General features: G+C 39.2%; 1 long non-coding RNA gene across 1 annotated transcript in view; it reads left to right on the forward strand.

Moving 5' to 3' along the window:
• Positions 1-22,835, forward strand: part of LOC136862996 (uncharacterized) — a 69,816-nt gene that overhangs the window by 16,549 nt on the left and 30,432 nt on the right. Inside the window, exon 2 of the long non-coding RNA XR_010859109.2 lies at positions 11,106-11,214. This is a non-coding gene — a long non-coding RNA (uncharacterized lncRNA). The remainder of the gene's footprint in view (positions 1-11,105; positions 11,215-22,835) is intronic.

The raw sequence follows: 22,835 nt of genomic DNA on the forward strand, positions 1-22,835 counted from the left end.
CCTCACCCACACCCCCAAATAAGTGGATTTTCCAAAAACAAAAAACACATGTTTATTTTTAAAGGAGATTTTAAAGGCCAATTTTCACGTCTGTAGCATCTTCACTTTTTGAGATAAAAGTATCCTCATAAAAAAGTATTCAACTCTTTTTATACTTCTTTTCACCCCATTAAGTGCCTTTTCCGAGATCTAAAAGGTACATGTTCCTGTACTTTTAAAGGATTTTCCAAATACAAAGTTTCTTTTCTGTAACATGTTAAGTTTTTGACATATACTCTAGATATACCAGTACTAATTTTAAAAATTCACTGCTTTTTCAATTCTTTTCAGCACCTTACATGGATTTTCGAGAACAAACATATGTACGTGTTTCATTATGTTTAAAGGAGATTCCAATTACCAGCTTACATTTCTGTACATCTGTAACACCTTCAGTTCGTGAAATCTTTGTATCCTCATTAAAAGAATTCAACTTCTTCTTCACTTCTTTACACCCCTCTCTCCCCTTAAGTGGACTTTCCCAAAACAAAAATATGTGTTTCTTGATATTTAAAGTAAATTCAAAATATCAACTTTCAAGTCTGTAACAACTTCAGTTTTAAGATATAAGTATCCTCATAAACATAATTCAACTCCTGCTTTACTTATTTTCAATACCCCCCCCCCCCTTCCCCCAAGTTGATTTTCCGAAAACAAAAGAATACGTGTTTCTTTACTTTGAAAAAAGATTTCTAATACAAATGTTCTTGCCTGTAACCTCTTCAGCTTTTGAGATATACGCTCATGAAAAGAATTCCACTCATTATTCACCCCACTCCCGTCCGCTAAGTTGATTCCTCTCCCCTTCAAGAAAGCGTGTTTCTTTATTTTTAAAGGATATTCCAGATACAAATGTTCACGACTGTAACTTTCAGTTTTTGAGCTATAAGTTTCTCCATGAAAGGAATTCAATTTTTTTCACTTCCTTCCCCCACCCCCCCTCAAAGTGAATTGTTCGCAAAAAATATGCGTTTCTTTATTTATAAAGGATCTTCCAAATACAAATTATCACGATTGTAGCATCTTCAGTTTTGAGGTATATGTAACCTCATAACAAGAATTAAACTCCTTTTTCAACCCCCACCCCCAAAGTACATTTCCCTCAAAAATGCATGTTTATTTATTTTTAAAGGACATTGCAAATACCAATTTTCACATCCGCAACATTCAATTTTTGAGATATAAGTTTCTCCATTTTAAAAAATTCAATATTTTTCACTCCCTTTCACACTCCCACTTAAGTGAATTTTCCGAAAACAAAAGAGCACGTGTTTCCTTATTTCCTAAGGAGACTCCAAATACCAATTTTCATGTACTCAACATCTTTAGTTTTTGACATAGATTTATCCTCATACAAAGAATTCAACTCATTTTTCAATTCTTTCACCCCCTCACCCCCCCCCCCCCCCCAAGTGGATTTTCCAAAATCAAAACCAAGTGTATTTCTTTACATTTACAGGAGACCTAGCTGTCACTGTATTGTGTAAATGAAAGTTTCGAAGCATTAGTTCTAGGAATGTAAGTGGGTCATTGCAAAAATTTCTCTGAATAGTTCAGAATGTGAGTGACAAGCTGTTGACAGTGTGTTTGAAGAAAGAGAGATGGAGATGTAGTACTGCTATTTACATACTTACTAAGGTGTGGTTAGGGGCTTCAAAAGGCCGCACATGTAGCGACTGTTCCTCACAAAAGCTGACCTGCAACTTATATCATGTTCCTTTTGTAGCTTAATAACCTAAAGCTACACTGTAACGGATACACTGAAACATGATACTGGAAGGTAACAGTTTGTTCTATCTCTGTTACTGACAGCCATATCTTCTGAAGGTAGAAAATTGGTGATGTTCTTCATAATCTCTTTCTGTTGTCGCTGCTTGGCCAAAAAGTTCTCCCACAATTCTCTCGAGTTACCTGCTAGCCAGGATTTGACTCAAGGAAGTTACCACATGCTTGCGAATAAAATGACTTTAAAAGGCAAAAGAATGCCACATCCAGAGGCTACTGTGCAAGTTTGGGTGCTCTCTCTCATAGGTATCCTGCTGGCAGTGTTAGATGGTCGTCTGGCTGGTGTGATAAGCTTCTACTGCTAGTGCACTTACTATCTGAATTAACACTTGGTAAGGTAAACTGAGTCCACCTATTCAACACAAGGCCACTGGTAGTAAAAACTGTCAATACGGATCGCCATGAAATTTTTATTGCATGATCTGAATTAACCGATTCATTTTTTTTTTTAAATTCTAAGATTAAGGTATTTCCAACTTACTTCAGTGATAATCAAATCTTAATTGTAATACTTCTCTCAATTACAAGGTAAACCGCTTTCTAAGCAGCCTGGGGAAAAGTCAACAATTTCATCATCAGGTATAAGCTTAGTGACCCATACTCTCAGGGGAGACAGGGGGAATGATCTGATTTAGACATGCACTGAAGGGGAAAAAAACCTTTTATATAATAAATGAAAATATATTATACAATAAAACATAATAGTACTGAATCACAAAATATAGTCCTCATACTTATCTCAAAATAAGTCCATACAGTCCAAGTTACTTGAAATTTCCTATAAAGAAAAGGAACTTCCAGAAATAGCATGCAAAATAAGTTTCTTTTTAGACAGAAGTCACTCTTAAATTCAACAGCTGATTTAGCCAAATCGATCTCCTCTCCCCAATTCTGTTCAGTATCTCTTCATTCGTGATTCGATCTATCCATCTCACCTTCAGCATTCTTCTGTAACGCCACATTTCAAAAGCTTCTATTCTCTTTCTTTCTGAGCTAGTTATCGTCCATGTTTCACTTCCATACAATGCCACGCTCCACACGAAAGTCTTCAAAAACATCTTTCTAATTCCTACAGTATATCAATGTTTGAAGTAAGCAAACTTCTTTTCTTATGAAAGCTCTTCCTTGCTTGTGCTAGTCTGCATTTTATGTCCTCTTTACTTCTGCCATCGTTAGTTATTTTACTACCCAAGTAACAATTTTCATCTACTTCCTTTACGACTTCATTTCCTAATCTAATATTTCCTGCATCACCTGCCTTCGTTCGACTGCACTCCATTACTTTTGTTTTGGACTTATTTATTTTCATCTTGTACTCCTTACCCAAGACTTCGTCCATATCATTCAGCAGCTTCTCAAGATCTTCTGAAGTCTCAGATAAAATAACATTATCATCAGCAAACCTCAAGGTTTTGATTTCCTCTCCTTGGATTCTGATTCCCTTTCCAAATTCCTCTTTGATTTCCTTTACTGCCTGTTCTATGTAAACATTGAAAAGGACGGGGGACAAACTGCAGCCTTGCATCACTCCTTTCTGGATTGCTGCTTCTTTTTCAAAGCCCTCGATTCTTATCACTGCAGACTGATTTTTATACAGATTGTAGATAATTCTTCGTTCTCGGTATCTGATCCCAATCATCTTCAGAATCTTAAATAGCTTGGTACAATCAACATTATTGAATGCTTTTTCTAGATCTATGAATGCCGTGTTCGTGGGCTTGTCCTTCTTGATTCGATCGTCTAAGATTAGGCGTAAAGTCAGGATTGCTTCACGTGTTCCTACATTTCTTCTGAAGTCAAATTGATCTTGTCCCAATTCAGCTTCAACTTGTTTTTCCATTCTTATGTAAATAATACGTGTTAAAATTCTGCAGGCATGACATACTAAACTAATGGTGTGGTAGTTTTCACACTTGTCAGAACCAGCTTTCTTGGGAATAGGTATAACAATATTCTGCCCAAAATCGGATGGGACTTCTCCTGTCTCATACATCTTACACATTAAATGGAATAACCTTGCCATGCTGGTTTCTCCTAAGGCAGTTAGTAATTCAGAGGGAATGTCATCAATTCCAGGTGCCTTGTTCCTATTTAGGTCACTCACAGCTCTGTCAAACTCTGACCTCAAAATTGGGTCTCCCATTTCATCAGCTTCAACAGCCTCTTCATGTTCCAGAACCAAATTATCAACTCCTTTACCTTGATACAACTGTTGGATATGCTCCTGCCATCTTTCTGCTTTGTCTTCTTTCCCTAGAAGTGGCTTTCCATCTGAACTCTTAATATTCATACACCTAGATTTCCTTTCTCCAAAGGTTTCCTTGATTTTCCTGTATGCAGCATCTACCTTTCCCAGGACCATACAACCTTCGACATTCTTGCACTTCTCCTTCAGCCATTCTTCCTTAGCTACCTTGCACTTTCTATCCACTTGATTCTTTAATCACCTGTATTCTTTTCTGCCCTCTTCATTTCTAGCATTCTTGTATTTTCGTCGTTCATCAATCAGGTCTAGTATCTCCTGAGTGATCCACTGATTCATTGCTGATGTTTTCTTCCTTCCTAGCATTTCTTCAGCAGCCTTACTGACTTAATTTTTCATGACTATCCACTCTTCCTCTCTTGTGTTTTTACTCCAGCCTATTCATTTAGCCCTTGTGCAACATGTTCCTTGAAACAATCCCTCACACTCTTTTCTTTCAACTTGTCTAGATCCCATCTTTTTGCATTCTTTCCTTTTTTCAATTTCTTCAACTTCAGATGGCATTTTGATGATCAACAAGTTGTGGTCAGAGTCCACATCTGCTCCTGGGAAAGTTTTGCAATCCAACACCTGGTTTCTGAATCTCTGCCTAGTCATAATGAAGTCTATTTGATACCTTCCAGTGTCTCCAGGTCCCATCCATGTATACAGCCGTCGTTTGTGGTGTTTGAACCAAATATTGGCAAGGACTAAATTATGATCAGTGCAGAATTCAACCAACCGACTTCCTCTATTGTTCCTTTGACCCAATCAAAATTCTCCTACTGTATTACCTTCTCTTCCTTGGCCTACCACTGCATTCCAGTCTCCCATCACAATTAGATTCTCTTCACCTTTTACGTATTGTATTAAATCTTCCATCTCTTCATATATTCTTTCGATTTCCTTATCATCCGCTGAACTAGTAGGCATATAGACCTGCACTATTGTGGTGGGCATTGGTTTGGTGTCTATCTTGACGACAGTAATTCTTTCACTATGCTGGTCGTAGTAGCTTACCCACTACCCTATTTTCTTATACATTATTAAACCAACTCCTGCATTTCCCCTGTTTGATTTTGTGTTGATAATTCGGTAGTCGCCTGACCAAAAATCCTGTTCTTCCTGCCAACGTACTTCACTTAGCCTATACCGACTACATCCAACTTTAGTCTATCCATCTCCCTTTTCAGATTCTCTAACCTACCACAACGATTCAAACTTCTAACATTCCATGCTCCGACTCGCAGAATGTCATTATCCATCTTCCTGATGATTGGCGCCTCTCGTGTAGTCCCCACCCGGAGATCCGAATGGCGGACTAGTTTACCTCCGGGAGGAAGCCATCATCAGTACATCATTCATACAGAGAGAGCTGCATGTCCTCGGGAGTTAGTTACGGCTGTAGTTTCCCTATGCTTTCAGCCATGTAGCAGTATCAACATAGCTAAGCCATGTTGAGTATTATTACAAGGCCGTACCAGTCAATCACCTAGACTGCCGCCCTTGCAACTTTCGAAAGGCTGCTACCCCCCTTTCGATGAACCATTCCTTAGTCTGGTCTCTCAACAGATACCCATCCGATATGGTTGCACCTGCGGCTCGGCTATCTGCCTCATTGGGACACACAAGCCTCCCCACCGCGGCAAGGTCACATGGTTTGCAGACGAGGCAGTGACAAATATAATTAGGTATTTAATATCTTGGCAATAGGTACCAGTGAACCAAATATGGTATGGTTAGTTCTGTTTTAAGACACTTGTGATATTATTTTTACACATATGGAAAATGTGATAGATCTGTTAAAGTTGTTGTTTGAGTCTTCAGTCCATAGACTGGTTTGATGTAGCGCTCCATAACACCCTATCATGTGCCAACCTTTTCGCTTCTACACACCGGGTAAGTTGGCCGTGCAGTTAGGGGCACACGGCTGTGAGCTTGCTTTCGGGAGATAGTGGGTTCGAATCCCACTGTCGGCAGCCCTGAAGATGGCTTTCCGTGGTTTCCCATATTCACACCAGGCAAATGCTGGGGCTGTACCTTAATTAAGGCCACGGCCACTTCCTTACAACTCCTAGGCCTTTCCTATCCCATTGTCGCCATAAGACCTATATGTGTCCGTGCGACATAAAGCCACTAGCAAAAAAAAAAAAAAACATTTCTACACTACTACTACATCCTACATCTGCTCTAATTTGCTTGTCATATTCGTAACATGGTCTACCCCTACCGTTCTTACCACCTACACTTCTCTCAAAAACCAGCTGTACAAGTTCTGGGTGTCTTAAGATGTGTCGTATCATTCTACAGTATCTGTCCTGGTCAAATTTAGCCAAATCGCTTTCCTCTCATCAATTCGATTCAGTATCTGTTCATTCGTGATTCTGTCTAATTTCACCTTCAGTATTCTTCTGTAACACCACATTTCAAAAGCTTCTATTCTCTTTCTTTCTGAGCATGATATTGTCCATGTTTCACTTCCATACAATGCCACGCTCCAGACGAAAGTCTTTGAAAATATCTTTCTAATTCCTATATCAATGTTCGAAGTGAACAAATTTCTTTTCTTAACACTCCAGTGGTCGCGCGTATCACAATAGTGATCCAGGTGTTTAGTTTTTTTGCTCCTGTTTTTTGGTATGATTGTTGACCTTGAGCGTCCGTGTACCTTCCTTGTGCCCCATACCCTCTCTGATAATGCAGTAATCTGCTAAACTTGACTGATGGTTGTTGCGTTATAGAACAATTTATTCTTGCGGATCACATCTGTGATCCGTGCGACCACTAGCGTGACTTATTTTGACTTTGTTTTCTTTTTACGGTGTCTAATTTCAGTTCATGTGCATATATCTACTCCATTTTATGAGTTTATATTAATTATTGGTATATAGGTACAAAATGGGTGACTATGAAAATATAAATCGATGGCTGAATTAACCAGAGAGTGAGGTACCTCAAAAACATTATGGAGGGAGTAAGTGAGACAAATCACAATGTCCGGTAATTTTTCAGGTATATTTTATAAATGCATGCATAATTATATTATATTGTACAGAAAATAGAGTACTTTTCACAATGCATAATCATATTCATTGAATAAATACTATAGAATAGCCGTATATCACAAAAAGAAATGGATCACAATTGTGATCCGTGCGACCACTGACATGACTTTTCTTCGCGCGGCCACTGGAGTGTTAAGAAAGGCCCTCCTTGGTTGTGCTAGTTTGCATTTTGTATCCTCCTCACTTCTGCCATTATTAACAGTACTCATCTACGTCCTTTAAGACTTTATTTCGTAAGTTAATATTTCCTGCATCACCTGACTTTCTTCGACCGCACTCCCTTACTTATGTTTTCGACTTATTTATTTTCATCTTGTATTCCTTCCCGAAGACTCTGTTCATACCATTCAGCAATTTCTCCAGATCTTTTGCAGAGTCAGATTGATTCCCTTTCCAAATTCCTCTCTGATTTCCTTTATTGCATGTTCTGTATAAACATTGAAAAGGAGAGGGGACAAATGGCAACTTTGCCTCACTCCTTTCTGGATTACTGCCTCTTTTTCAGAGCCCTCGATTCTTATCACTGCAGACTGATTTTTGTAGATTGTAGATAATTCTTCTTTCTCGGTATCTGATCCCAGTCACCTTCAAAATCTCAAATAGCTTGGTCCAATCAACGGTATCGAATGCCTTTTCTAGATCTACGAATGCCATGTACGTGGGCTTGTCTTTCTTAATTTGGTCCTGTAAGATCAGGCATTAAGTCAGGATTGCTTCATGTGTTCCCATATTTCTTCTGAAGCCAAATTGATCTTCTCCCAACTCAGTTTCAACTTATTTTTCCATTCTTCTGCAAATAATACATGTTAAAATCTTGCAGGCGTGAGATACTAAACTAATGGTATGGTAGTTTTCACACTTGTCAACACCGGCTTTCTTGGGAATAGGTATAACAACATTCTGCCGAAAATCGGAGGGCACATCTCTTGTATCATAAATCTTACACACTAAACGGAATGACTTCACTACGCTGGTTTCTTCTAAGGCAGTCTAATTCTGAGGGTATGTCTTCAATTCTCGGTGCCTTGTTCCTGCTTAGGTCACTCAAAGCTCTGTCGAATTCTGACCTCGAAATTGGGTCTCCTATGTCATCTGCATCAACAGCCTCTTCTTTTTCAAGAACTCGATCATCTATTTCTTTACCTTGATACAACTGTTTGATATGTTTCTGCCATCTTTCTGACTTTTCTTCTTTCTCCTAGGAGTTGTTTTCCATCCGAGATCTTAATATTCATACACCCAGTTCTCCTTTTCTTTTCTTTTTTTTCCAAAGGTTTCCTTGATTTTCCTGTATGCAGCATCTACCTTTCCTAGGACCATACAACCTTCAACATCCTTGCATTTCTCTTTCAACCATTTTTCCTTAGCTACCTTGCACTTTCTATCCACTTCATTCTTTAATCACCTGAATTCTTTTCTGCTCTCTTTATTTCTAGTATTCTTGTACTTTCATCGTTTAATAGTCAGGTCTAGTATCTCCTGAGTTATCCATTGATTCTTAGTTGATCTTTCCTTTCTTCCTATCTTTTCTTCAGCAGCCTTACTGTTCTCATTCTTCACGACTGTCCTTTCTTCCTCTACTGTGTTTCCCTCACACTCTTTTCTTTCAACTTGTCTAAATCCCATCTCCTTGCATTTCTTCCTTTCTTCAGTTTCTTCAACTTCAGATGGCATTTCATGACCAACACGTTGTGATCAGAGTCCACGTCTGCTCCTGGAGAAGTCTTGCAGTCCAACACCTGGTTTCTGAATCTCTGCGTAATCATAAAGAAGTCTATTTGTTACCTTCCAGTGTCTCCACGTCTCGGCCACATATACAGCCATCATTTGTGGTATTTGAACCAAGTGTTAGCAAAGACTAAATTATGATTGCTGCAGAATTAAACCAGCTGGCTTCCTCTTTCATTTCTTTGTACCAATCCGAATTCTCCTACTGTATTGCCTTCTCTTCCTTGGCCTACCACTGTATTCCAGTCTCCCATCACAATTAGATTCTCGTCACCCTTTACATATTGTATTAAATCTTCTATCTCTTCATATATGCTTTTGATTTCTTCATCATCCGCTAAACTATTAGGCAGATAGCCCTGCACTACTGTGGTGGGCATTGGCTTGGTGTCTGTCTTGACAGCAATAATCCTTTCACTATGCTGGTCATAGTAGCTTACCTGCTGCCCTATTTTCTTATTCATTATTATACCAACTCCTGTATTACCCCTGTTTGACTTTGTGTTTATAATTCTGTAGTCACCTGACCAAAAATCTTGCTCTTCCTACCAATGTACTTCACTTACACCAACTACATTTAACTTTAGTCTATCCATTCCCCTTTTCAGATTCTCTAACCTACCACAACGATTCAAACTTCTAACATTCCACGCTCCGACTCGCAGAATGTCATTATCGATCTTCCTGATGATTGGCGCCTATTGTGTAGTCCCCTCCCGGAGATCCGAATGTGGGACTGTTTTACCTCCGAAATATTTTACCCAGGAGGAAGCCATCATTAGTACATCATTCATACAGAGAGAGCAGCATGTTCTCGGGAGTTAGTTACGACTGTAGTTTCCCGTTGCTTTCAGCTGTGTAGCAGTATCAACTAAGCTAAGCCATGTCGAGTATTATAACAATATCATATCAATCATCTAGACTGCCGCCCTTGCAAGTTCTGAAAGGCTGTTACCCCCATTCGATGAACCATTTGCTAGTCTCGTCTCTCGACAGATAGCCTACCTTTCCGATATGGTTGCACCTACGGCTCGGCTACCTGCTTCTTTGGGACACGCAGGGTCACTTGGTTCACAGGGGAGTAATAGTTATAGTACTGTTATAGTAATATATATGTAGTAATATACACTGAGCAGCCAAAAGTCATGGGAAGACACTAAATGTGATGTTAATAACGAGTTGCTCCTCTGACCACCTGCATGCCACCACAGAGCGGTGACATGACACGCTGTCCTGTTGAAACGTGACATCTCCATCAGGGTACTCTAGGGCCAGAAATGGATGCAGATGTTCTGAAAGAATGGCCACATAATGTGCACCTGTCTGTACTCCGTGCAGCCTGAAAATGGGGCCTAATTGTGACCACGAGAATGCCGCCCAGACAAGAACTCGACCACCTCCCACCTGGACACAACCTTGTTGACGCACAGGATCCATAGCTTCATGGGGCATACACCACACTCTCGCGCGCCCATCAGCTCGATACAACTGGAACCGGGATTCATCAGACCATACCACACGCCCCCCACTGTTCCAGGGTCCATTACCAATGTTCGCGGGCCCATGCACGTCGTTGACCTCTGCGTTGAGGGACACGAGTTGGTCTTCATCCTCCTTACAGTCCTTGGAGAAATGGGTTCCTGATTCCAAACATCAACTGAGTGGTGATCTGACTCACAGTAGCCCGTCAAGCGTCCAGTATGGTTCTGCAGAGTCAACATCATGTCCGTTCATTAAACACCTGTGGTCTTCCTGTGCAGCAGTTTACGCGGGTGGTACCATTCTCTCTGCGATATTGAAGATCCACCCTCGACACTGTTGACCTCGGAAACCCGATTTCATGTGTAATCTCCGCAATGCATTGAGTGTTGATGATCGTCCCACATTCAAAGTCGGTTAACTAATGACGTGTTGCCATCTTCACAACACTGGTGTCTGTGACAGACTGCTCAGCTACACCGCAGTTAGCCGCAACGCTCAGGGGTCATACACGGCACATTATCTAATGGGACACCCCTTCCTGTGACTTTTGAGCATGCAATGTATACTGTTATAGTAATCCTTAAAAATTCATGGAAAAGCATGTTGTTCCAGTGTGGTAGCTTTTTGATTGCTGCTCTTCCTCATTAGGCAAACTTACAGGGGTTGTTTTTTGTAATTCATAGTATGATGCATGATTTCATGCTCCCCCTTGTCTTATGCTGACAAATCTGGAATGTTTGTTACATTTGTATCCTTCTATGCAGGAAACACTTGGCAGTACTACAGGAGAGATTCTTGGGAATTGATACTTCTGTCATAAACAGCCAGTATGAACTTCATGTGGGTTACAATACTCCATCGTGAATTTCTATGGTAAGTAAAATAGCTGTTCAGATTAGTTTGTGCAATGTCAGATATGGTGTACAAGGCAATTATATATACATTTTTTTTACAATTGGCTTTATGTTGCACAGACATAGATAGGTCTTATGGCTAGGAGTGGGAAGGAAGCAGTCTTGGCCATAATTAAGGTACAGCTTCAGTATTTGTCAGGTGTGAAAATGGGAAACCACAGGAAACCATTTTCAGGGCTGCCGACAGTGGGGTTCGAACCAATATGATATAGCCTACCTGATATTGGAAGGATTAGTATGGATGTTTCATATTGTTGCCTTATTAAATAGACAGAAAGTGGTCAAAATGTTGTACATTTTCATTGGCCTACTCCAAATTCAACATTTATACCGATGAGAATATTGATAAATTGAGTCCTGAACAAATTAACTAGGACCAATGACCTAGATATTAGGCCCCTTTACACAATAAACAAGCAAGAAATTAACTAGATGAGATACATCTTAGAGCACGTTTAAGAATTTACACTGAATTCAGGGTGGAAAATTCATGTTTGATTTGTTTTAGTAGTTAAGAAATAGGTATGTATTTTTTTTTGGCTTAGGATTGGCTGTAGTACTGGTAAGATAGTTGAAAGGCAGGAAGTAAAATTTCTGCAATTTTCACCATGTCTCAGAAAATCTGTATGTTTTGAAACCTAGCAGCATAGCAGCTACTCTTACATATCTTACTTTCATGAGTTACAATCATAAGCACTCTCTTCAAATGTATCCAGTCCCTAATTGCCTTCCTTTCTCTCCTGGGATTAGCTGGAGGCTTTATGCACACAGCAGTATTAAAGAAATATTGGTTTTCAAAAGGAAGTTTTATCAGGTTAGTGGAAATTATTTTGTCCATTATTAACTGTAGATTTCATAATATAAAATACTGCAGCCAACATTCTGAAATATTTATCAATGAAAATCTATAATAAAGTGAAATGTTTTAGTCAAAATGATGTACCTTCAGATAATATTGCACAGCAAGCAAGTTTATTGCACATTTAAGTTAAAAAGACTCAAATAAGACTTTCTTAAATAAAATGGAGCAGTTTTTCAACACGTGCTTTTAATATCCACCATTGTTGGGCAATACACGATCAGTACAGTCAGTAAACATTCTCTTGGAGTTTGCCCACCACTTAATGGTGTTTACTCTCTTTATGACAAGCTTCAACTACCCAAGTGATACCAAAAGATTAAATGATAAAAGCTATCATCCAGGTGGAGGCGTTCTGTGCTGGTTCAGGGAATTTTCTCCAAAAAAAAAAATAATTTTATTTTCCTGTGCCCATTCACAAGAAAAATGAAAATGAACATTCCATTTCTAGTAAAAGGTGTCTTACTTATAAACAGTACATGTTTCACAAAGTGTGCTAGTTTACTATGGAATTATTTACCAAATGCAATTTGTGATTGCAAATCATTTTAGTAATTACAAGTTTTATACATGGCTCCAGATAGTGATAGGTATTTCAGGTCTTCCCATGTTTTTAAAGGCAGTACAATGGGATATTCCCACCATTGCTCTGATTTGTTGACTCTTTGCTGGGATGTCCAGGTCCAGCTTGTGCATAGGAGAGCATTTTGTTTCTAGTGTTGGATAAATCTCTGTAGTCATCCACCAGTATAGAGCTCTGATTTCCAAAAAATAGTTCTGCATACACCCAAGCAGCTTCCGCTGAATTCTATCATACTTCTCCATCGGTTAGAAACATATTTACCTATACCTTTGCTATAAATACATGTGCTTCGGTAATTTTATCATATTACTCCACCAAAGTTGTCTGACCGTGATACTGCTTCATGCCTTTGTGCTCATATCTGTGCTCTGCATAGAGAGAGCTTCACTATGAGGCTTCCTGGGACTGCATTGCAAAATATTCATCAATGATTCATGTGCCATTTTTAATTAAATCCTTGTATATAACGTATGACAAAAAAATTCAAGATACTATTGTTGATATAACTTACACCTTACAATGATCAACAGATCGTTCCAAGCCTTGAGAGTAGTCCTACTAGACCACAGCAAACATTTGACAGATTATTTGCTTTTTTGCGTATCAGTGCTTTGCACTGTGCTACACTTATTGTTTTCAATAATCCTTTAAAGTTTGGTTCAAGGTACCTTCTATCCTATCTGAAAAGTTATTCTAGAAAGATGTCATAGAAAAGCAAAATAATATTTTATGCATTGAACATGGTATGGATGAAGTTTGAAGTGGTAAAACATTGGATATAGGCACACAAAAAATTTTAAAAAATAAAATTTCCAACAAATTTGAGATGTCACTGCAGGAATGTTTTTTGTTACACTCTGGATTTTACTGAGTTTTTATAAGTAAGAAAGAACTCAAAGTATTTCTATTCGTAATACAGTTGAAGTCGCTTATGAGAGACACATTGGGAGGAAGCCACTTCGTCTCAGTTAACCAGATGTCTCACTAAAATTAATTCTCAAATTTTTATACTGAAATTAGACGAGTGGGTGCTAAAATAAATAGATAGTACATTAGTACACATGTATAATGTTATCAGTGTGTGATTACAGTACCCAACATTCATGCCTACTGAAATAAAAATGAGAACTATGCATGCAGTGAAAAAAAGTACAAACAACCTCTTATGATTTGAAAAACAGCTGTTCAGTTTTTTGACACAGATTCTTCATATGCTGTATCAGAATGAAGTCCGTACAGTTGTCCAACGATGCCCCGTTACCCTCATGCATAAAGTACCACCAAAGTTGGTCAATGCATTTCTTCGCCTCTCGAGTAGACACACGAATCGGTGGGATGTCATCGGTGTAATCATCGCTTTCCAGTTCTTCGATACCATTCTTTTTTGCAATCTGTTCCTTGATTTAGTTGTCAAAATGTTTGTTGTCGTCGTCACAGCAGATCGACGACATCAGCGCATGAAAACTCTTTACAGTTGGTTACATGTTGCAATTCCTCCATGATATCCCTAACTTCTGCATTGGAACTTTCATAGCTGAGCTCCATAAAACTGTAATGAGCAAAGCAGTTTTGGACATGACTTTTTTCCAACTATCAGTGACAAACTGTATCGCATGTAGTATCATCACTGCAGAACTGACCTCCTTTGCCATTCTGGAAGTTGTTGCAAGTTCATCTTTGACAGCTTGTAAGATATGCTGCATCGCATGTAGTATCGTCACTGTAGAACTGACCTCCTTTGCCATTCTGGAAGTTGTTGCAAGTTCATCTTTGAGAGCTTTTAAGATATGCTGCACCAACATTCTTCAGTAGTGAACAAATTCTTTATTCATGCAATAAAAAAAAATACATATGACCTCTTATGATTTGAAAAACTGCTGTTGAGTTTTTTGGCACAAATTCTTCATATCAAGTGCCAGAATTAAGGCAATGCATCTGTGAAAATTCTAAAATCCACAGTTTTCATCCTATCACCTTAGAATTTTGATCATTTAATGTCAGTATCAGCATGATACGACATACAATGTTTCAAGTTTCTATTAATAACAGTTTTTGAGATATTCATAAATTTATCAATATTTTTAACAATTTTTTATGTATTTATAAAATGCTCAGTTATGATATATTTCTTTGCTACTTGTATATATATTTAGAAAGATCACACTTTCCTCTGCACAAAAATGACTTTTATTTATCATAACTGTGCAGGAGTTTTTACATATAAATTTATGGAGATAATTTCTACAAATGAAAACATTCTGATGCAGCTATGAATGCCATTTAGGTCAATGTTTTGAAATTTGACAAATATTGAGGACATACCTACTAAAACATATACAGATTCCAATCTAATTGGTCAATTGGCACAGGTATCCTTGTTTACAACGAGTAATTTGCTTCCCGCCATTCATCGCTTCATGACAGGCTCACGTCGAGTTGCTGCATACAGGAAACCGCCAAAAACTTTTAGGGAGCAGTATAAAACTGCATTAGAGAACCCACTTCACACCAGTCTAAGTTAACTTGCCTGGAAGTTTCAGAATCATCATGTTCACTTGGTGTGTATTATTTATCCTTGTCCTCAATCCAGAACCCAAGTCTTCCATAACACCATCCAGTGTGGTTTCATCATATAAATTTTGTACACTTGAATTAGACATGCTAAATATTCACCAAGAATGACACAAACAAGCTTGCTATCGATGGAGTTGCCATCTGTCCCACATTTTATGGGACATCCTGTATTTGGGGTGAAAATGTTTTGGGCCCCATATTATGAACTGTTGTCCCATAAAAATGAGCATTTGTCTTTTTTTTTTCTCCTCGAAATATTGTAAAATTCGTATTTGATTTGAGCGCCGCTGAAGTTCAAAGTAGCTCCATTATTTTTTTTTTTTCTCTCTTTGGAGCCTCAGAAGAAGGAAATCTCATGATGTCTCACCATTTGCTGGTAAAACTGAGAATGCTGGGTTATTTACCTCATCTTCTGCCGCGTACTTCCATAGGTCTTCCATTCCAATTTCCACAAGGCCCGATGTTCCATATGTGTGTGTGAATTCTCTATATCTCACGGCAGTGAGTCAGATCTTAAGCAACATGCTAGAACTGAAACCCATAAAGCAAATACAAGATCACAAAATGTTTGAGACTAAATGTACGTATATTGTGAAGTTATCAAAGCTCATCGAAGACATCTGTGTTAAGATGTCAGATTCTGATGGAAATTCAGTGAATACAACTCCTAAGAAGAAAGTTAAACGGGCAACGTCATATCAAAAGAGCTGGGAATCGTCATACACGTGGGTGAAACCTGTTATTGGACAATGCACAAGGCCCAATGTTCCATATGTGTGCGTGAATTCTCTATATCTCACGGCAGTGAGTCAGATCTTAAGCAACATGCTAGAACTGAAACCCATAAAGCAAATACAAGATCACAAAATGAAAAGAAAAATCTGAATTCGTATTTTTCTAATCAAGTGACCTCTCAAATACAGCAAGATAAAGTGACTGCAGCAGAATTAACTTTTGTGTTTCATACTGTAAAACATAACCTTAGTTATGCCAGCATGGATTGTTCGAATAAACTGGTATGTCATATTTTTGGAGAATTCAGTATTGCCATCAGTGTTTCATGTGGAAAAACGATGGGAGAAAATTTGGTGCAAGATATATTGGCTACAAAGTCTCATAAGATGTTGAGAGAACTTGTTTCTAAAAGCTGTTGCTTTTCATTTGCAACAGATGCCAGCAATAAAGGTAATAGTAAAATTTTCCTCCTCTGTGTAAGATACTTCACAGCTACAAATGGTGTACAAAACAAGTTGCTGGACTTTTATGATGAAAGTGCCAATGAAACCGCAAGTTCAGTTCATGAGTGTGTCATTAACGTAGTCAATGAAAATGGCCTGCCTTTAGAGAAGATTACTGCTTATACCGGTACTGCAGACAGCATTAATGTCAACCATGGTAAGCACAATTCTTTTTTTTTTTTTTTTTTTTTTTTTTTTTTTTTTTTTTTTTTTTTTTTTTATGATGCACATGGCAGAATTTTGAAGTCAGATTGTTTAGCTCACATTGTCCACAATACAACGAGGCATGTAACTGATTGCCTGGATATAGACATAGAAAAATATATTATTGTGAAAATACATAGACATTTTTCCATGCCTGCAAAGGGCCGTGAAGACCGGAAGAAATATTTTGAGTTTGTAGATGTTGAATGGATGCAGATATTGAGACACGTTACAACTCGCTGGTTTTTTTAGAACGTACAGTAGAAAGATTAATCCACAACTGGCCTGCCATCAAAAGCTACTTCAGATCATTGGGAGAGGACTGTTCCAAAGTTCTTGAGATATATTTTGATCAAGAAGATGAGCTTGAGGATATATTGTTAGAAATCCATTTACTATTCTTCAGCAATGTAGCTCAGTGCATCAAGATCTTACAAAGAGACACTATTTATATGGTTGAAGCTTATGGTTATGATGCATTGTGCTTACTGAAGAGAAAACTGAAACAAAGAGAATAAGATCAATTCTTTGGAAATGCAGTTAAGCCATGGAACCTCTATCTTCTTCAGAAAGAACCAAACTGGAGATAAGTTTTTTGCAGTTCTATCAAGAAGCCTTAAACTATCTACAGAAATCATAGGATTTCTTGGAGGAGAATGTTGCAGCAAAGGTACAAGCTTTTGATTTAAACAGAAGCATAGATTTTTCTTCCCTGGAAGCTGTAGTGAAATCCCTCCAGTTAAGTGAAATAAACCGAGCTCGATAGCTGTAGTCGCTTAAGTGCAGCCAGTATCCAGTATTTGGGAGATAGGGGTTCGAGCCCCACTGTTGGCAGCCCTGAAGATGGTTTTCCATGGTTTCCCATTTTCATACCAAGCGAATGTTGGGGCTGTACCTTGAATAATTCCACAGTCGCTCCCTTCCCACTTCTAGCCCTTTCCTGTCCCATCGTCACCACAAGACCTATTTGTGTCGGTGCGACGTTAAGCATCTTGCAAAAAAAAAAAATTAACTAAAGTAATTGATATGGAGTAACTGTATGAAGAGTTTTGTCTTGTTGGGAACATTCCTGCCAGTATCTTACCAAGCTCGATAGCTGCAGTCGCTTAAGTGCGGCCAGTATCCAGTAATCGGGAGATAATGGGTTTGAGCCCCACTGTCGACAGCTCTGAAGATGGTTTTCCGTGGTTTCCCATTTTCACACCAGGAAAATGCTGGGGCTGTACCATAATTAAGGCCACGGCCGCTTCCTTCAATTTCCTAGGCCTTTCCTATCCCATCGTCGCCATAAGACCTATCTGTGTCGGTGCGACGTAGAACAAATAGCTAGCCCAGTATCTTGGAGAGTACAGAAGATGCCTTAACCCTGGACCGCGCGCGCCACTCCGTATCACGCTACTGTGCGCGCGGCGGTGTTTGGACCGCACAACGTAGTTTGCCTACTTTCTCGCACATTATGTGAATTTTATCGTTCTTAGGTTAAGAAAATTGATTGAAATAATTGAAAGATGTCATGTGTATTCTAAAAAGGCAAACATATATACACTTCATGAAATTGAACATGTTTTAGAGAACACACAAATGCAAGTCAAGAAATTCAAACACGGGACTCCGCTACATAGGGTTATGAAATCAAATAGCAGATTACTGTTCCCAATGAAATGAAGCACATTTAGTTTTCATCTTCAGCTTCTTGACTGCACTTTTCACAGGTAACCGTATGCTGACTATGATTGCGGCACACATTTCGACGACATAGGTCACAGGTAACACCAGTCTTCGTATTTTTGTGCGTTCCACAAATGAAGCAGATTTTCTTTTATGATGCACACTTCATAGTCTCCTTGGCTTCACGAAACTTAGATAAGAATACCTGCAAATCACTTGGAAGAGACAGAAGCTGAGCTCTTTCTCGGAGATTTACCTCCATCAGACTCAATCCCAATTCAGTGAGATATTTCCTTCTCACACAATCCTTTGATGGGCTGTTGGCCAGAAATATCTTGTACGAGTTTATACCTGCAATATCGAGTTCACGAAGAAACACTACAAGAGGCCATCGCCTGGTTTTCCTTGCTGTTGAATATGTAGAACACATCTGATCAACAGTATCTGTGCCACCCTTGGTCCCATTATAGTCAACGATGACGAATGGTTTATTAGTTGAGGGATCAATTTCACCTGTATCGTGCATAGTTGATAGAAGAAGGACAACTGTCTTCTTTTTCGTCACATAGGACACTAGCGTCATATCAGGTTGGAATCCAAACATGCTAGAGCCCACCTGGCGAGATTTGTCCATTAGAAATTCGGGAGGTATTTCCTTTTTATTTTTTTTTAGTGTTCCAATGAATGTCAGTCCTTGCTCCAATAGGTATTCGGCTAATGGAACGCTACTATAGTAATTATCAGTGGTAACATTCCTATGTGAATTCTTTATTGGGTCAGTTAGTCTTTTGACGATGTCCACCGGTTTGTTGGAACAACTGTAAGGACCTTCGGCTTGTTTGCCACAGTAGAGTTCCAAAGTGAACGTGTAAAATGTTCTACTGTCGCACAGAGCGTAGAATTTGAGCCCATACTTAGCTGGTTTTAGAGGCATATACTGGATAAATCCACAGCGGCCACAGAAAGCTACCAACATCTCATCTATTGTTACAAACTCCCCTGGAGAGTAGGAAGCCTGACTATTAGCAACAAACTTAAAATGGAATTCTCTGATGGCTGCTAATCTGTCTGTCGCAATTCGTACGTTTCTAGTACTTACGTCATCAAAACGCAAACATCTCATCAAAAACAGAAAGCGCCTGGAGCTATAATTTGCCCTGAGGATTATCATTCCAGTACCATCTCATGACCAAAGTTCTAAAGTATCTGCGCGGTTGCCCTTTTTAGTTGCAATAACAAATTATGCCCCCAAAAGTGCCATAATCTCGGTACGTATAGTATCCTTGTAGTCCCTACTTCGCGATTCCGGATTCTTTGACCGACAATTAGCAACGTAAATGTTAGTATATCTTACGATATCATCGATCATTTCTAGGGAAATTATTTGCAGGAAAGCATCCATCGGTGTTGGAGTGTTTCGTGCACGTGCTTTTGGCCCGGGAAACGTCTTCACGATATTTTTCGAACGGGTTCTAGAATCATTCAGAACCACAGGAGTACTTTTCCAGATCGTTTGACCATCTTTTCCAATATAAAATCTGACGTCTTTGCACCCCGTGTCCTCTTCCATTGGAATATCACTCGTAATAGATTGTGCGGAGTCACTAGAATGATCATCATCTACGAACCCCTCTCCTTCAAAATCAATGTCACTTTCGAAATCACAGTCACTGTCTACTCCGTCTTGCTCCGAGAGTTCCATAAGACACTGCTGGATGTCATCAGGTTGCATATATCTTCTTCGATCCGTGTAGTGAAAAAAATAAAAACAGATTACTATATTTATATACGTATAATACTTCATACCTGCAATTATATACATAATGAAGTATCCACCTCCATTAGTCACTAAAACATTCTGCAAGGAACGCTGTTACAGCGGAAATAATGTATAACACCGCTTGGAACAATAAACGTAAGCTCAAAAATATACTTACATTTCTGTGCGCGTTGCGGTGTTAGGACCGCTGCCGGCAAGCTGAACGGTGGAGGCTGTCTTCACGACTGTTCCCACGCTGAACTGAAGCATTACACAACTTATCAGTAGCGCTGTCTGATGCTTAGCAGAGTAAACAAAGATTAGCAGTGGACGTAATCGGGCTGAGTTCGCATTAGTCGATAATACAAATCAATAATTCAAAAGTGCGGTCCAAACACCGCCTGCGCGCGCGATCCAGGGTTAAACAAGTGGTTGTCAGTGTTTACTAGTCATAAAGGACAACAGAAACTAAAGGAATTGGAAAAACTTGTGTCTTTTGTAATGAGTGTTCCTGGGTCAAATGCATTGGTTGAACGTATTGTTTCCTTAATGTCTAATAAGTGGTCAGGCAGTAAAAGCTGGGCTGAGTGGCTCGGACGGTTGAGCGCTGGCCTTCTGACCCCAACTTGGTAGGTTCGATCCTCGCTCAGTCCGGTGGTATTTGAAGGTGCTCAAATAAATCAGCCTGTTGCCGGTAGATTTACTGGCACGTAAAAGAACTCCTGCAGGACAAAATTCTGGCACCTTAGCGTCTCTGAAAACCATTAAAAAGTAGTTAGTGGGACTTAAAGTCAATAACATTATTTACTATGGACATTAGAAGAAAGTGTATAGTAGATCTGATTGAAAGTGAACTGCTAATTACTGTAAACATGTCTTGTAGAGTGTTCCATGGCATGATACAGTTAGACAGTGCAATTTTAAAGTCAGCTAAGTGAAATGTGAAGTACAGATGGAGAAAATAAGGTAGTTCTAATAATGTTTTTCTGCGTGTTTTGTCATACCTAATGTATTGTACCAGGAAGGCATAGGCCCTGGCACATATAAATTACAAATTTTATTTTCTAGCATACAATTCAGTTCCGTTACGTGAACAGCTATGTGAGAGAATGTTCTCGTACCTACTGCACTCCACGAGCGAGAAAGCAAGTCAAGCAAGGTCAAGTGACGTCACCGCCACTTGCAGCTTACTTCCCCTACCGAAGTTTCTCAATTGTATTTTTACGAACTTTTTAACGCCTGGACCAATTTACACGAGACCAACACTGAATTATAGCTAATGTTCTGGAAGTAAAACCCCAAAAATTTGAAATCAATCCATCCAGTGGTTTCTGAGATATGACAATTTAAAATTTGGTAGAAATACTCTCCCCTTATCATCTGATTCCAACCGTGCAGTCCCGTGTACAGGGTCATGTGTGCACAGTGTGTGTAGGAAGTTGGCTCCGTCGCGATTCGCGAGGATATAATACTGGCCGTACTCAAACTCTGTTGTAATAGTAAAAGGACATCATATCGTACGTAAAGTTTCTGCTGCTCCGCGACAACTGTAAGATTCTAGACATTTTTCAAGGTGATAGAATACTTGCAAATTTGTTATAAAGGTGAAGCTATAATAGGAAGTAAGAATAGAAGTATCTCATATTTCACTGACTAAAATATGACACCGTGAACTGTGCAAGTTCCACATAATTCTAAACTGTGCTAATATCATAAATCATTGCGTGTGGTACAATAGACGACCCGAGTTCCTGCTCGTGGAAATAAATCGTAGCCCATCAGAAATGTGCTGTCTGTGTGGTTTACAAGCCACCTGCTATTGGACATTTGGAGGACATAGAGAACGCATTGTTGCGCGTACTCCCGCAATATGAACATGTAATTGTCATGGGCGACTTTAACACAGACACCGGAAACAACAATGCCGAATGTCGGCAGCTCATAAACATGACTACATCTTGCGATATGAGTATTTTGCAAACACTCCCTACTCACCACACCGCCACGTCACACACGACAATCGACTTAATGATTGTCAAGAATACAGACAAAGTACTACAACACGGACAGACATCTGTACTAGGAATTTCTGCTCATTACCTAATATACTTGTCCTACTCCTTAAAGACCCGAAAGACAAAACCAAGGACTATTACATTCAGAGATCTCTCTAAAATTGACTACAGTATGTTTACTGAAGACGCAGTAAATGTTCCATGGCACCATATACTGACAGTTGACGACGTTGACATTAAAGTAAATATATTTAACGAATATCTGACAGCGTTCTATGATCGACACGCCCCGCCGAAAACAGTACGGGTAACACGAGCCCCAGCACCGTGGTTAAACCTGCAGGTAAAAGAGTTAATGGCAAGACGAGATGCCACACACAGAAAGTTTAAGCGACAACCGACACAAGACAATTTTGACGCATTTAAACAGCTACGAAATAAAACATCACAGGCAGTACGCAACGCTAGAATTAGACATGCACATACCCTGTTAAAACAAAATACTCAACCTGGTATGGCTTGGAAAGAACTAAGATACTTGGGAATAGGTAAACAAAGAGACGATCATCCTATTGACATATCCCTGGACTCCCTCAATACATATTTTACCACTCCCGGACATACCATTGACAGAGAAAGGAAACATAGAACACTATACAGCAATTACAACTCCCCTGCAC

Source organism: Anabrus simplex, chromosome 2 (genome assembly GCF_040414725.1).
Source record: "Anabrus simplex isolate iqAnaSimp1 chromosome 2, ASM4041472v1, whole genome shotgun sequence".
NCBI lineage: Eukaryota > Metazoa > Arthropoda > Insecta > Orthoptera > Tettigoniidae > Anabrus > Anabrus simplex.